Below are 16,222 nucleotides of genomic sequence, written 5' to 3'. Positions count from 1 at the left end.
GTTCATGTCTACAGAACTAATATTGCCCCTGTCTTTGCTGTGTTTAATTTGTTGGGCGTGGGGAAGGGGCAACTTTAGTTGAGAGAAATTGTGTGAGGAAGAGACACTCACACTTTTATTTCCTGTTGAACTTCCCCTCTTTCCCCCGAGACAACACTGGACAACTGACTTGGCACCACGTATGCTTTATTTACTGTTATGTGTGTTTCATGTTTGCAGAACAATTCCACACAGATTTTCAGAATTTCTCTCACCTCTGGTCTGCTTCTGGTTTCAGTGTAGAAGCCACAGAATAGGTGGGTGAAGTGTATGCATGGGGCATTTTGGGGGAGTACACTGTGAGGATTTTGGATCACTAGTGCTAATACTATAGCCTAGCCCAAAAATAGGTAGTAGAAGTGATGACTAATGTTTCCCATGTGTTGTTTTGGACAACAGTTACCTAAATAAAACAAATGTTTGTTGATAATGAGTAATTATGGACTCCAGAATGGTTTCTTTAGAAAGTCTTTAGGAGCATAACAAAGGAGTGATGATCAGGGACACACCCAAACCCCTCAAAGCAGGAGATGGAGGAAGAGATGCTAAGCAAAGCACAGCTGTTCAGATGTTGCTTAGGACATGAACAAGGCTTCACCTTCCCTGTCTGTCATGCTGTAGGCAGGAATGGCTGCCCTGATTGCTTCTATAATTTAACATTTTTTAGAAGGATGGGTTGCTGGCCTACCACTCCACCCTCAACCTGGGTGACGAGTCTATTGCTTTTCATCTGGTCGCTAACCTTTGGCCTGTCCAGCTTGGGTGGCCCTATCAGGATTTACACTCCTGCCAGCATAGCTTTCCAGTCACTGGAACACACAAGCTCCCCAGCCACATCAAGGTGCAGTCCCCAGGAAAAGATCAGAGAAACAGAACTAACTTAATTAACCACAGGAACATGAGGAACAAACAAATATCTGGGAACAAATCCATTCAAACAATCTAGCTGGGTGTGGGGCTCCACATGCAGTTGTGCTGAGTGATAACAGTGCCTGGAGGGGCTTGCTGCTTGCGCCTGGAGGTGCTTGCTGCTTGTCACTAGCAAGGCATTGTGTGAGAGACAGCCCAGGCTGGAGAGTTTAGGGGGCACTGCAACAGACAATATTGATAACATTTCACTATGCCTGCATTCAGTACTAAAGTGATTAGAGGAGAGGAAAGTGATCAGGAACAGTCAGCATGGATTCACCAAGGGAAGGTCATGCCTGACTAATCTAATCGCCTTTTATGATGAGATTACTGGTTCTGTGGATGAAGGGAAAGCAGTGGATGTATTGTTTCTTGACTTTAGCAAAGCTTTTGACACGGTCTCCCACAGCATTCTTGTCAGCAAGTTAAGGAAGTATGGGCTGGATGAATGCACTATAAGGTGGGTAGAAAGCTGGCTAGATTGTCGGGCTCAACGGGTAGTGATCAATGGCTCCATGTCTAGTTGGCAGCCGGTGTCAAGTGGAGTGCCCCAGGGGTCGGTCCTGGGGCCCGTTTTGTTCAATATCTTCATAAATGATCTGGAGGATGGTGTGGATTGCACTCTCAGCAAATTTGCGGATGATACTAAACTGGGAGGAGTGGTAGATACGCTGGAGGGGAGGGATAGGATACAGAAGGACCTAGACAAATTGGAGGATTGGGCCAAAAGAAATCTAATGAGGTTCAATAAGGATAAATGCAGGGTCCTGCACTTAGGATGGAAGAATCCAATGCACCGCTACAGACTAGGGACCGAATGGCTCAGCAGCAGTTCTGCGGAAAAGGACCTAGGGGTGACAGTGGACGAGAAGCTGGATATGAGTCAGCAGTGTGCCCTTGTTGCCAAGAAGGCCAATGGCATTTTGGGTTGTATAAGTAGGGGCATAGCGAGCAGATCGAGGGACGTGATCGTTCCCCTCTATTCGACACTGGTGAGGCCTCATCTGGAGTACTGTGTCCAGTTTTGGGCCCCACACTACAGGAAGGATGTGGATAAATTGGAAAGAGTACAACGAAGGGCAACAAAAATGATTAGGGGTCTAGAGCACATGACTTATGAGGAGAGGCTGAGGGAGCTGGGATTGTTTAGTCTGCAGAAGAGAAGAATGAGGGGGGATTTGATAGCTGCTTTCAACTACCTGAAAGGGGGTTTCAAAGAGGATGGCTCTAGACTGTTCTCAATGGTAGCAGATGACAGAACGAGGAGTAATGGTCTCAAGTTGCAATGGGGGAGGTTTAGATTGGATATTAGGAAAAACTTTTTCACTAAGAGGGTGGTGAAACACTGGAATGCGTTACCTAGGGAGGTGGTAGAATCTCCTTCCTTAGAGGTTTTTAAGGTCAGGCTTGACAAAGCCCTGGCTGGGATGATTTAACTGGGACTTGGTCCTGCTTTGAGCAGGGGGTTGGACTAGATGACCTTCTGGGGTCCCTTCCAACCCTGATATTCTATGATTCTATGATTTGTCACCCATCACCAGCCAGATTTGATCACTTTGAGCAACACCGCTCTATCTACTGAATATCTTGGCAGAGTACGTGTGTTCATGTAAATACAATTTGTTCCTGAAGTCTCTCCCCATCCCAGCTATCTGTCAGGAGAGAACTCATTCAGACCCTGCTTTCACAATTATGGCCATGCCACTAAAACCACAGATCTGGGACAGTACCCCTGGGATCAGCTGTATCAGAAACACAAGGAACAACCCCTGCTCCTTCTATGGAACCCAGACTTCTCAGGGCTTCCTGAATGGAACAGGAATGTCAGTGGTACATTGGCATTAGGAGTGTTTTCTTCTTCAGATGTGACTGTTGAGATATTTCAGGGTTAAGTATAACAATAAGCTATTAATGTGCTGACATGGTATTAGTGGACAAAGGCATATGCAGGCAATATTTTTGTGTCTAATACAAAAGTTGCAAATTTTTCAGTATTTGTCTAAAATATAAGTTGCCAGATTCTTCCCTTCTCTGTTGCTCATAAAGATTAATAACATACAGCTGTAGAAGCTGCAGGAGAAATGCCCTTTGTGTAAAAGAAGGTAAAAGGAATGTTTTACTTCCCTTTCTCAGGTACATAAACCAGCCCTGGCTTAGGGCCCCTTCCTTCCCCTTCCCTGAGAACTGTTCACAGCCCCTTCCTTCCTCCTCTGAGAACTGCTGAAGAGGAAAATTTATGGCAACAAATTGTTGCAAAGAAATGTATCTTCAAGGTGAAAGTATGTGTAATGCTATGAGTAATAGATAGAGGTGGGTTTACTAACAGTAGGTGTTTCTATTACTTAATAAGGGTTTTTGGGGCGTTGTACCGGATATAGACATGTACATACTAACCGAAACAAAAAGACTGTGCTGTAACTAATTCAATGCTTACTAAACAATGGGGTCCAAAAAAACAAGTATCGCAATAAAGAAGCCAGTACTCATATCCACCTCTGGGTCAACCTGCTTTTTTTTCTTCTAACAGTGACCGTCAGTGGCAGCAGAGTCTTGTAGGGCTTCCTGTTCACCCTCTTAGAACTTGTTCTTAATGCTTACTGATTAGGTTATGAGTGACCATTGCTCATACAGTAGTGTAGGTAGCGATCCAATCGAGGACTCTCAGTCCAGGCCAGTACCTAGGGCTACCCTGTGTGGTAACTCTAGGCAGAACAGGCAGCAGGAGAGAATCCCTGGGTCCTGTACATTCCCATCAGTTTGAATAGAGGATCTCGGGTATAGTCAGTGCTATTGATTCCCATCTCTCCTGTACCATGAAGAGCATTACATGGCTAATGAGGACATGAGTTAATTTTGATCAAATCTTGGAAAACTGGGGAAATTCTAAATGAATGGAGAACTGCCAATGTAGTTCCAATATTTATAAAAGGTAAAAGGGATGACCCAGGGAACTATAGACCAGTTAGCCTGACAAGAATCCTGGGTAAAATAATGATACAATTAATTCATGACTCTACCAACAAAGAGTTAGAGACTAAAAATATAATTAATTAAATGGCAAAAAAAATTGTTAATGCAGAGTTAAGGTTGGCCGGCGACTGCTCACACCCTGCCAGAACATCAAGTTCAGCAAAACTCATACTTGTGAAAACCAGGAAATACAGAGCTACGGTACATGCCCATGCAACCTCGTGGTCCATTCATCTCAATGAGATGTTCTCAACTGAGTAGGAACTCCTCATAGAGGTAAATACAGCCTAAAACAATAGTACACTGCTGAGACATGTGAACTGCTCCATTCATGTCAGGAAGTGTTCCCACAGTCCACATCTCCACTGCTACCATGATCAAGCATGTCCTTTCTCAGCACCTCACTCCAATATCAGCAGTGTGTTCCTGGTGCATGAGTCTACTATGCTTGTTCTCAGCTTCACACCCAGAGAGGCAGGGCTTCCCCAGATGCTGGCACGGAGAGGAGCTCTGACAAGCTCCCCCCCGATCCCAGCTCACATGGTGGGTCAGGGAGAGAGGCTCAGATACCAAAAGGGGCAAGGGCCCCCAGATCCTGGGGAGTGGGGTAGGTTGAGAGGCTCAGAAGGAGAAACCCCCCCCCACAGAACCTGGGTCACAAGAGAGGCAACACCCTGCTGATCATGGCACACACATGGGAGGGGAGAATGTGGGGCTGACAGCCCCCCCCCACCCCTGTTCTCTCCCAGTCCCCTTGCCACTCACACACATGATCCTTTCCTGGTGTCCCCCTTCCCTTCTCTCAATATGTAGTCCTTCCCTATCACTTCACCAAAACTCCTTTCCTACCCACCCACTCCCATTTATCCCCTACCCTCATTTCAGTCCAAACACCTCTCTGCCTTTTTCCATCTACTCTTCCAACCCTAATCATCCTTCCCACCCAGTGAGTATTTGCATATGTAATTTATTTTCTTTTTTAAAAAATGGTTTCAGTGCCTGCTGAATATTCTGCTGTGCTCAGGTGACATCTCCCCAATATAGTAAATAAATATATTTTGACAGATGCAGATTGTAGTAAGACACCTCCTTTCTTTATTTCAGATGCCTGCCTGGAGCTGAATTTGACTTTACAGCAGCTGTGTGCTGCTTAGTTTCAATGACTATAACAGCCCCCTTGAGCTATTCAGTATCTGTAAGCATAACTAGCTTTCAATCCCCTTAGCCTCTGTCTCTGCACATGTACAGTGTAATCCATTTGGCACATGAGCCTTAGAAATGCTTGCAGCACACCTAACTGGAGAACCAAAATATTTGGCTAATAATTTTATATTAGCTAATAACTCAGAACAGGTGCAAATGGGCATTGTCCTGCCCATGTGACTCAGCCTAGAGGTGGGGAGTCCAGTTCTCAGATTAGAGTATAAAGCCTTCCCAAATTGCAGTCATTCTACTGAAACAGCCACCAAAAGAGCTAATTATACAGTTTATGTACTCGTGCTCCTTATAGGCACCTGAGTTTCATCAATAGCACACTCACAGTTAGGAAACAGGGTGGGCAGTGGAATTTTCCCACAGTGCACCCCATTCACAGGGCTAGAGTGTTGACACCTATGGGTAGTGGGGAGCTAGGCACTTTGTGATATGTTTACTTTGACTTGGTAACTGTGTTGATATAGTCAACTTTCATTTCTCCAAGGCATTTGCCTTAGTACCACATACATTTTTATTTTAAAAGTTGCATTATATGGAATGAACAGGGCATGCATTAGATAGATTAAAAACTGGCTCATTGACAGATCACAAAGTCTAGTTGTTAATGGGAAAGATATAAGTGAGTGAGGCTGTTTTTAGTGGGGGGTCCCCTAGAGATCAATTGTTGATCCAATGCTATTCAATAGTATCATCAATAATCATATGAAATCTTTTGTGGCAAAGTTTGAAGATGACACAGAGATCGGTGGGGTAATAAACAATGAGGAGGACTCGTCACTGTTACAGAGGCCCTCCTGGTAAAATAGTCACAAGCCAACAACAACCATTTTAATATAGCCAAATTCAAAGTAGTACACCTGGAAACAAATAATGCAGGTGGAAGACTCTGTCTTGGAAAGCAATGACTCAGAGAAAGTCATCATAGATATGCACCTCAACATGAGCTCTCAGCGCTGTGACAGAAAGGGCTAATGTGATTCTTTGATGCATAAAAAGGGAAATATCAAGTAGAAGTAGGGAGAAGTTTTGCCTGTGTACACAGCACGGTAACACTGCACTAGAATGCTGTGTCCTGTCCAGTTCTGCTTAGGTTCATTCATCCTAACTCAAAATTTTTTGTTTCAATTTAGGGTATTTTCACAAAAGCAATAGATGAGTAGATTCACAAAAGAGCTGTGGGACATAAGCACCAACCCAGTGGTTAAAGCCCTCATCTGGCTTTTGTGAGACTCAGGTTCAAATCTGCAAACTGCCTGATGTGGAGAGGACATTTGAACTTGGGTATCTCACATTGCAGACAAGTGCTCTGGCAACTGGGATATTCTGATGTGAAACTTTCACTTGCCAAAGCTGTTCTATTTATAAATAGCTATTGCAGTAGGGACTTGATGTTGGGTCTCCCACATCTTAAGTGAGTATCCTAGCAACCAAGCTATAGAGTCATCTGCTATTGTCCTTGGCCCAATGACTATCCAGTCTTATTATGAATGACTACGAATTCCACTATGAATGATTTGAGATTAAACAAAATTTTGAAATGTTGGTGTTTCCGGTAGGATGGGAATTCTGTTTTTTGAACAGCTCTAATATCCAGCCATGATCTGAATACTGCAAGTGATGGAGAATCCACCATTTTCTTAGGTGAGTTGTTCCAATGGTTAACTGGACTCTACCTGGGCATGTAGTGCCCAGTCCTGAGGAAACAACCACCGCTATAGAAAGCAACAGAGCATCTCCTGGCAACCTCATCACCAGGGCAAACCAAGCCTGTCCTGGGCTCACTACACTGGCCTCCCACAGAACACTATGTCTAGTTTAATGTCTCAGTCATTCAAGGAACTTCATGATTTGGGCCTGGGACACTTAAGAGATTCCCACTCATTCCAGGACTGTGCCCATCAGCTTTATCCCTTAGACCAGTGGTTCCCAAACTTGTTCCGCCACTTGAGCAGGGAAAGCCCCTGCTGGGCTGGGCTGGTTTGTTTACCTGCCGCGTCCGCAGGTTTGGCCGATCGCGGCTCGCACTGGCCGCGGTTCACTGCTCCAGGCCAATGGGGGCTGCTGGAAGCGGCGGCCAGTATGTCCCTCGGCCCGCACTGCTTCCCACCTGGCAGAATATTCATTCTCAATGTAACACCCTGTCAAACAGCCTGAGATACCCGAGGGGTGACATTTTACCATTATAATTTTTTGGTGGTTCAATCTCAATCTTTCCCCCAACGGTCTCCAGGGAGCTGCCCAACACACCTCGTCAGAGAAGCATCAGCCCTGGAACAATCTTTCAAAAACAGTTTACTAAGAAAGTAGAAATTCACAAGGAAGAAATAATATTTCATGTTAGAAATAAAACAGCAGGAATAAAAAAGCAGGACAGTTCCAGTCTGATCAACTGGGAACTACAGGGGAAACCACAAACCTGTCTCAGTCACACATTTCTTGCAAGCAGACAAAACTGCAATATAAAAGCTGTATGAACTAGTTCCCAGGTAGGGATTGTTTCTGATGGCCCAGAGAGTATTTGAGAGAAGAATAGCCCAATCATATAACATTTATGTCCTCACAGGATATTTGATCTGAACTCAGCATTCTTATAGTGATGTCCCAGAGACCCCATCTTCAACGTCATCATAACCTGGGTCTCCAGGAAATAGAGATAGGGCATCTCTCTCAGCCTCAGAGACCTCTTCACTTCTTAGCAAGTGCAGACTCCAATCTGAAAATGAACAAAGGGGCACATTACAGTCAAAGTAACCATTCTACACCCATGTGTACTCACATCACATGGGTGAGCTGCCTACAGTATAGGTTGTGACTTATCCCCTCTGTTCCTGTGATTGGAGCCCTGACAAGTTTAATCCATTATCTCTCTATAGCCTACAAAGAAAACATCTGGGAGTGCATTCACTCTGTGCTGAGACCTACCTGTTGCAGGAGTAGTGTGGAGATGTCAGTGAGCTGGTGATGCCTCCCTGATGCTCAAGCAGGGGCTGCTCTAACTCCTGATGGCTGGTATAGTCCCTAAGGGTACCTATACCAGCTGAAACCAGATAGGGTGGAGCAGGCTGAGGCTTCTATCCCACAGGACAAGAAGCCAAAAAGCAGGGGACATCATAGATCTCAACTGCCCACACAAAATGAGTTTGAATGTTTCTCTCAACAAGACAAAGAAATGCACATTTCATCCTAACCCACTTTCCTCTGAGGTTGAAAGTGGGAGCTCAGCCCTCAGCTCCAGACTGTGAGTTGCTCTCATACAAGGCTAATGGAGCCATTTACATACTGAAGAGAGTGATTTCAAACCTCTATGCCAGACCTCTAACTAACCCCACTGCAGGGCCCTGCTCTTCCCATTACCATACTAGGCACTGACCCCTTGTTTGAGGGAAGACACACAGGCTGTGATCCTGCAAACGCACCAGTGTAACTTTCTCCTCACAACAAGTACTTTGGCCAGGGTCACTTTCTTGCTGCATAATCCATATTCCCACCCAGACATTGGTCCCGTGGATCACTGGGAAACACAGACATTTCCAGCTTTGCCAACCCCAAGCGTTCAAAAATTAGGAGTTGACAGGATGCGGTGCCTGCAGCACAGCCAATCTCCAGAGAACCTAATAATCTGCCTGTTTGGCTGGAAGAGTCCTCAGAGTGGCTCATTAGTCCAGCAGAGCTGCAGTTCAGCAGCTACTTGTAGCATTCAACCATGGCTGCCATAGCTCCTGCCTTGTTCCCACTGCTGTTCCTGCTTTACCTCAGCCTTACCCCTGCCTTGCTTCACTCCAGGTTACCTGGTCCTGACCCTCAGCTCCAATTCCTGACTCCAGTTCTGCCCCTCGGCTCCAATTTCTGACTTTAGCTCTGACTCCAGCTCTAACCACTGAGCATGATTCTGGGTCTAACTATTGGACATGACTACCTATGTCTCAGTTACTGACAGAAGTTAGGCCTCAACGTATCATGAGATTGGCTTAAAAATCACTAGATTAAAAAGACTTTTTTTGGTCTTTTTTTTGTCCTCTGGTTTCTGAGCCTTTAGGTGAAACTCGGTTCATGTTCTGAAGATTCTTTCTGCAACCATCAGGGCTAGAGAACTTGCTTTTTAAAAAATTAAAGCAGAGACTCTCATGTCTCCTGGAGTTTGAACTTTTAAAAATACTAGATATCATGAGACTAGCAATAAACTGCAAGAATTGGCAAAAGTGCATTTCCCCACTCACCTGTCTGTGAATCCCTGTTCCTGTCACTCTCTCCTGGGGATCCAGTGTCTTCCCAGGCACACTGCCTGGGGCCGTGGTTATCACTGGGTTCAGAAACTTCTTTGACATCATCATAACCGTCCTCTGTGACATCTCCAGGCAGTGCAGGAGCCTCTGAAAAAGAGGCAAGAATTAATGGTAATGAAGAGAGAACTTCCACTGAATAGAGAAATAAATTATACACCAGGTACAAACAGCCTGAGGTACTGACACCCCAAGGGGGATGAGAAACCAAAAGTCCCTCCCCCCCAACCTTAGTGTCAGAGGAACTTCATTCATGTAACATTTGTCTGACACATTTCAAGGACCTGATATAACTGTAAATTGCTCAAAGAAGCCTCAAACAGAAACTGAAATGAAGGTTGTGGGAGATTTGGGAAGAGATGGCTAGGAGTGGGGTTTATGTCAGAGGAAGATTTGCCCTTGGTACTTTGTTGTTATACTAATTACACATATAAATGATGCTTTAATTTGTTCTATCACTCACTTTCTAAACTTTCCATTATTGTGAAAAAGCTCATTTTGTTCCATTTCTCTAAACTAGTCTGGCCCATAACCCACCCCTGATCTGCAGAGTCTGGAAAACGCACCACCAAGTCAGGCCAAACATAGGAAAAACTTTTTCACAAGGAGGGTGGTGAAGCACTGGAATGGGTTACCTAGGGAGGTGGTGGAATCTCCTTCCTTAGAGGTTTTTAAGGTCAGGCTTGACAAAGCTCTGTCTGGGATGATTTAGTTGGGGATTGGTCCTGCTTTGAGCAGGGGGTTGGACTAGATGACCTCCTGAGGTCCCTTCTAACCCTGATATTCTATGATTCTATGGGTCTGGGGGTGTGAAATCTGTACATCCCTTTCATGTGTGAAACTCAAGTGTAGATCAGTGGACTTAGCACAGGCAGGGATGGCTGAGGGAGACCATTACCACAGAGCAGAGGGCTGTGCTCAGAGAGCTTGTCCCCTAACTTTGTGAGTAATGTCAGTGCACATTAAAGTGAAGGTCAGGGAGCAATGACTAGAGTCAGGGGCACCATGGCCAGGCACTGAATAAACTTCTTCTACAGTCACACTGGTTGGCCTGTGTGGTACCACATACTTTACTATTTCCCCTCCATACAGCTCTGACCTAAACCAACACCCACAGCCATGCTCTGTTGGAGAAGAGTTAGAAGATCCTATGACATGCTGAGCACCCTGAGTGTCACAGATTTGTGGAGTTCAAGACCAAAAGGGACCATTAGCTCATCTTGGCTGACAGCCTGTATATATATATAACAGGCCACTGAATCTTACCTAGTTGCCCCTCTATTAAGGAGAATAACCCGTATTTGGCTAAGGTATGTCTGTCACAGTTCAGGACAACTGCACCTGTATTCCCCCTCTGTGGGCCACCAAGGGCACCCACTCTAGGCTCCCGGCTCCTCAGCTGTCACCTCTCTTGGGCAGATACCTCCATCCCTTCTGACCGGGATTTTTCCAGCCTTCACAGTTCTCTGCCTACATGGTGATATTCCCAGCAAGTCAGACTGCCTAAGGGCCAGTGTGTATGCTTTGCTTTCTCTCCAGAAGTTATTCCCAGTATACTGCCTGCAGTTGTAAGTTGCCATGCACCTCCTTCCAAACAAGCACATTTATTCTTAAGATAAAAACATTACAAGAAAACACAGAGCAATAAAAGAACCTACACACAAGCTAAAAAGCTTACTAGAGAGCACCCCATCTCAAACCTCAGGCTCTGGCAGGTGCCAGTCCTTCACAACCCACAAATGGATTTTCTCCAGAGTTACAAGTTCACAACTGTCTCAGATTCAGAACCCAAACCCAGGTTGGGTGGTACAGCTGTTTCTTTACACAGCTCTGGCTTTTTAACTCATCTCTGGGAACAGGTAATCTGCACACAATGACCTACTCCTTGGGGTGTAGCTTCAAAAGACTGGATTGTTACATAACCGGCAGTGATGCAATTTCCATTAACCGCTCCCTAGGGATTCTCCAGGAAATCCACTTCACACTTATTTTCCCAAAAGTCCATTCTTGTCTGGCACATTTTCAATATAGTCCTTTGAACTCCCAGAACTCATATCACACTTCCCTTCAAATAGTTTATATGTAATCCTGGCCCACGGTAATACATAACCTTTGCATTTAATACAGTGGACCCCAGACATATTTAAACTTAATTCAATACGGCCTCCCAATGATATGCAGGAAATTGCCATATCTGCCATAGCATTCATTCTTGATTTGAAGACATCAAGAGATGGGGAACTTATCATTTCCCTTGGTAGTTTGTTCCAGTGATTAATCACCCATACTGTTAAAAATTTGCAGCTAATTTCTAATTTTAATTTGTTTTGCTTCAGCTTCCAGCCAGTGGTTCTTGTTATGCCATTTTATACTCAGTTAAAGAGCTCTTTCATATCCGTATTTTCTCCCTCTGAAGATAGCTTATTAAGTCACCTCTCAATCTTCTTTTTGTCAAGCTAAACAGATTGAGCACTTTAAGTTTCCCCATGTAAGGTGTTTTCTCCATTGATCAGCTCCCACTGATTGCATCAGTACTGTTAGAAAATAGGCCTGTTTGTTAGCCTGAGATAGAATTTTGAGTGTGATTTTTGATACTTTCATTGGAGAGAATCATAGAATATTAGGGCTGGAAGGGACCTCAGGAGATCATCTAGTCCAACCCCCGGCACAAAGCAGGACCAATCCCCAATTTTTGCCCCAGATCCCTAAATGGCCCCCTCAAGGATTGAACTCACAACCCTAGGTTAAGCAGGCCAATGCTCAAACCACTGAACTATCCCCCCCTACACTCTTATATCCTTACTAATATGTGTGGACAAGAAACAAAGAGACTGTGTGGTGCATTTCCCACAACCAGATGGGGCTTTTAGCACAATGTGAAAAGATAAGAGATAGACCTAAAGTGTTGCTGGGTAGGGTGGGAGTGTAATATATGAGCGTACACTTGAAGACTGCCTCAACTCCTATCTCAAGGCAAGGTCAAGCAACCAGTTGGGAGGAGTGAGGTGGATGGCGGGGAAGGTATAAGAAACACTAAAAGCCAAAGAAAATCCTGACCCTGGCTGATACATAATCTCACTCCCTACCCCTCCCATAGGATACAAAAGAGGTGGCACCAAAGCCCCCAGTGTGACACTACACCCCCATATTCTTCATAGAAATATTATTATGATATGAGTATGACATAATTATGGTGTATTTGATGCAAGATAAGGTATGTGAAATATCACTGATTTACTGAATATGATTATCCTACTTGAATGCATGTATCATTTCTGTATCTGAAGTTAGGAATATTGACTATGTATCTGTACTACAAATTGTGTTTACACATAAGGAATGTCCACTAGACAGAATGCAATCAGTCTAGATGGCTAGCTAGAAACAAGTCAATGGATCATTAGAGAGAACAATAGGTCTTTGAAGATGCTAATCTCCCACCTTCCTGGGAAGTCTTCATGGGGATGCTGCAAACAGCCTCTGAGTTATGACTGCAGGGACATGTGACCAAGTCACCTGGTACTGGACACCATGATAATACTAGTATTTTCCCACTGGCCGGGGGTGGAAATCAAACTGGGAGACAAAGGATTCCCACCATGTGCAAAAACTAGTTAAGGCAGGTGTTAGGATATAGATATTCAGGCCTGTCTGTAAAGGCCTATACTCTAAGAATTTAGGTGTATTCTTATCACTTGGCTAGTTATAGAGGTATAAAAGAAACAATCAAAATCACTGTCTGCCAGTGTAAGGGTCTTCTCTCACTGTGACCGTCTGAGGCCCTGTTCTTAGGCTAAGGCCTTTGGCTAAGCAGCAGAGGCAGCCATAAGCTGGGAAGCGAATGGTCACATCCTCACAGTCCAACCTAGTCACATTGAAATAAGGTGCTATTGGGCTGTTAGGAATACAATCCTGTCCTGATAATGCCTATCGCCTTCAGAGAAAGGGAAGTGCCTGGAAGATGTAAAAGGAAACTTAGTTTGATAGCATCCTGTCTGGCAAGAACTCACTTATCAATAGCTGGGATGTGAAATGCTCATTTCTGTGTTTGTTCTATCACTGTAGTCCCCATTTCCCTATTGTTTGTCTGCATAATCTCTGTCTGGTTCTGTGATTGTTTCTGTCGGCTGTATAATTAATTTTGCTGGGTGTAAACTAATTAAGGTGGTGGGATATAATTGGTTACATAATCATGTTACAATATGTTAGGATTGGTTCGTTAAATTTCAGGAAAATGATTGGTTAAGGTATAGCTAAGCAGAACTCAAGTTTTACTATATAGTCTGCAATCAATCAGGAAGTAGGTGGGTGTGTAGGTGGGGGAAACGGGAATAGGGGTGGGGAAATTGAAATCATGTTTTGCTAAAGGGGGAAATGGGAACAGGGACTGGGGGTGGGGAAATTGGAATCATGTTTAGCTAAGGGCAGGAATGGGAACAGGGATACAGGTAAGGCTTTGTGGTGTCAGAGATGGAAAGAGGGACACTAAGGAAAGAAACTGGAATCATGCTTGCTGGAAGTTCATGCCCATAAACATTGAATTGTTTGCACCTTTGGACTTCGGGTATTGTTGCTCTCTGTTCATGCGAGAAAGACCAGGGAAGTAAGTGGGTGAAGGAATAAGCCCCCTAACAGCAGGGGAGTGACATCATCGTGGTTGGTTCTTCATTGTCTCCTCAACTATGATGACTGCTGTAAACCCCTAAGATTGAACTGGGGAAGAAAGGACTGAACGCAGGCTAGAGGGAGTTCCAGCCTGTGAAAGAAATACCTGGACATTTAAGCTGCAAGCAAGTGCAGCTTGCCTTCAAGAACCTCTGCAATCTACCTAAAACAACATTCAGGGTGAGAATTTGTTACACATATCCAGTTTCTTTAGTATATTAAGCTTAGCTTGCGTGGTTTTTTTTTGTTTTTGTTTTTGGCTAGGTAATCTGCTTTGATCTGTTTGTTAACCCTTATAATCATGTAAAATCTATCTTTTGTAGTTAATAAACTTGTTTTTGTTTTGTCTAAAACCAGTGTGTGTGGAAATTATAATTGGGGGGCAAAAAGCTGTTGCACATCTCTCTCCACATTGAGGGAGGGGGCGAATTTCATGAACTTATGCTGTACAGTTCTCAGTGAACTGCAAGACAGTATAATTTTGGGTTTACACCCCAGAGGGGGGTGTACACTTGAGTGCTGGGCAGTTACTTAGCTGAGCCTTCCCATGCAGAGCTGATCTCAGCTTGTGTGTGTAAAGCTGCAGCTTGGTTTGTCCCTACCTTTATGTGTGCTGGTAAGGTGCAGTCTGAAACCTGGGGATAGGCTTGGCAGCCTTGCCTTAGCAGTACACTGAGAAGGGAATACAGGCTAGTAGGTCAGGTGGGCTCAGTTGTACCCCAGTTCCAAGCGGAACCCCAAATGGGATGCGGGGAACATGTCACAACAAGACCCTCCAAAATGGAACATGACCATAAACTGTAAGGGGTGGGACCAAGGGCATGCATTACAGGTATAATTATGCCTGCTAAGGAAGGGGAACAGTGACACTAAAAGGCTCTGCGACCTCAGAGCTATGGATATGCTTGCTTGAATTAATCCCAATAAACATTGCATTGCCTGTACTTCGGAGTTCCAGTCTTCTGCTTTCTGTCTGCATGACAAGAACTAGGGGAGGGGTGAAGGGAAAGCCCCTTACAAGTACTAAAGATGCTCAGCACCTCACAAGATCAAGCCATAAATGACAATTTTTGTCTGTATAGACAGACACTGTGATTTATGGGGCAGAGTTCTAGACAGGGATGCAGAAACCTGGGTTCTTTTCTCAGTTCTGCCACTGGCCTGCTAAATGATGTTGGGCAAATCACTTCACTACTCTGTGCCTCAGTTTTCCCATCTGTAAAATGGAGATAATAGTACCAACCTCCTTTTTAAAGTGCTTTGAGATCTATGGATGAAAAGCCCTACATAGGAGCTAGGTGTTATTAATTACTAATTCTTACACAGGGTATCATTGCTTCAAGGCTATAGATTTACTCCTCACCTTGGCTGTCTGAAGTCAGGAGCACATCACTCAACACAGGGTCCTCCACATTATCGAAATCCAACTGAGACCCCCAGGGGGAAGCTCCCTCTGTAACAGCAAAGAGCACACTCAGCTTCCCCTGAACACACCCAGTTCCTGAGCAGGTTTCTAGTTCCCCATTAAGTGCCTGTTGCCTTGGAGCATGGGCTGTTTACCATGGAGTTTGTAGGAGAAAGTCACAGGGTGATCCAGGGGAAAAGCATGATGGACATTCTGTGAAATTTTCTCATGCATTTCAGTGGGATAGGATCTGTGTTGGTGCTGAGCTAACACGGGACACACTGGAAGATGGTAGCTGCTGCACCAGAGCTGACCTTTGTGACTCCAACCAAACTCTATAATGATGGTTTATAGTCTCTTAGTTTATATGGACTAGATTGTGACTTGGGCTACTTGCTTATGCCAGCTGATAAGACCACAGGTACAGATCAAGGTTTGTTTACTGATAGGTTCCAGCTGTGATTTTCAAATATTTTCATGCCAAGCGAATAGTTCTAGACCGCATTCCCTGAAGCTCCTCCCCTAGTGGAGGGCACCACAAACCACATACAGGAAAGGTGATGATTTTATCATACATTTCTATCACAAAGGTTGACAGAAATTGTTGAAAGTCTGGTTAAATCTAATCCCATCAGAACGTATAAAATCTGTTCTGGGCCATGAAACTGATTGAGGGGAAATGACAGCCTTTACAGAAAATGCTGTGGAGATTAAATTCTCCACCCAGATATGGTCTCTG

The 16,222-nt window shown here is 44.5% G+C and overlaps 1 protein-coding gene across 2 annotated transcripts in view; it reads right to left on the bottom strand.

The window, feature by feature from the left end:
- Positions 1-7,277: 7,277 nt before the first annotated feature.
- LOC119853746 (scavenger receptor cysteine-rich type 1 protein M130-like) overlaps positions 7,278-16,222 on the bottom strand; it is a 69,932-nt gene continuing 60,987 nt past the window's right edge. For both annotated transcript variants that reach the window (XM_043513399.1, XM_043513397.1), the window contains 3 exons: positions 15,442-15,531; positions 9,351-9,503; positions 7,278-7,846 (listed from right to left, as the gene is read on the bottom strand). The gene's annotated coding sequence lies outside the window, so the exon portion shown is untranslated. The remainder of the gene's footprint in view (positions 7,847-9,350; positions 9,504-15,441; positions 15,532-16,222) is intronic.

The sequence above is a fragment of the Dermochelys coriacea genome, chromosome 1 (assembly GCF_009764565.3).
Source record: "Dermochelys coriacea isolate rDerCor1 chromosome 1, rDerCor1.pri.v4, whole genome shotgun sequence".
NCBI lineage: Eukaryota > Metazoa > Chordata > Testudines > Dermochelyidae > Dermochelys > Dermochelys coriacea.
The sequence above is the reverse complement of the archived record's forward strand: the minus strand, read 5'-3'. Positions and strand labels throughout refer to the sequence as shown.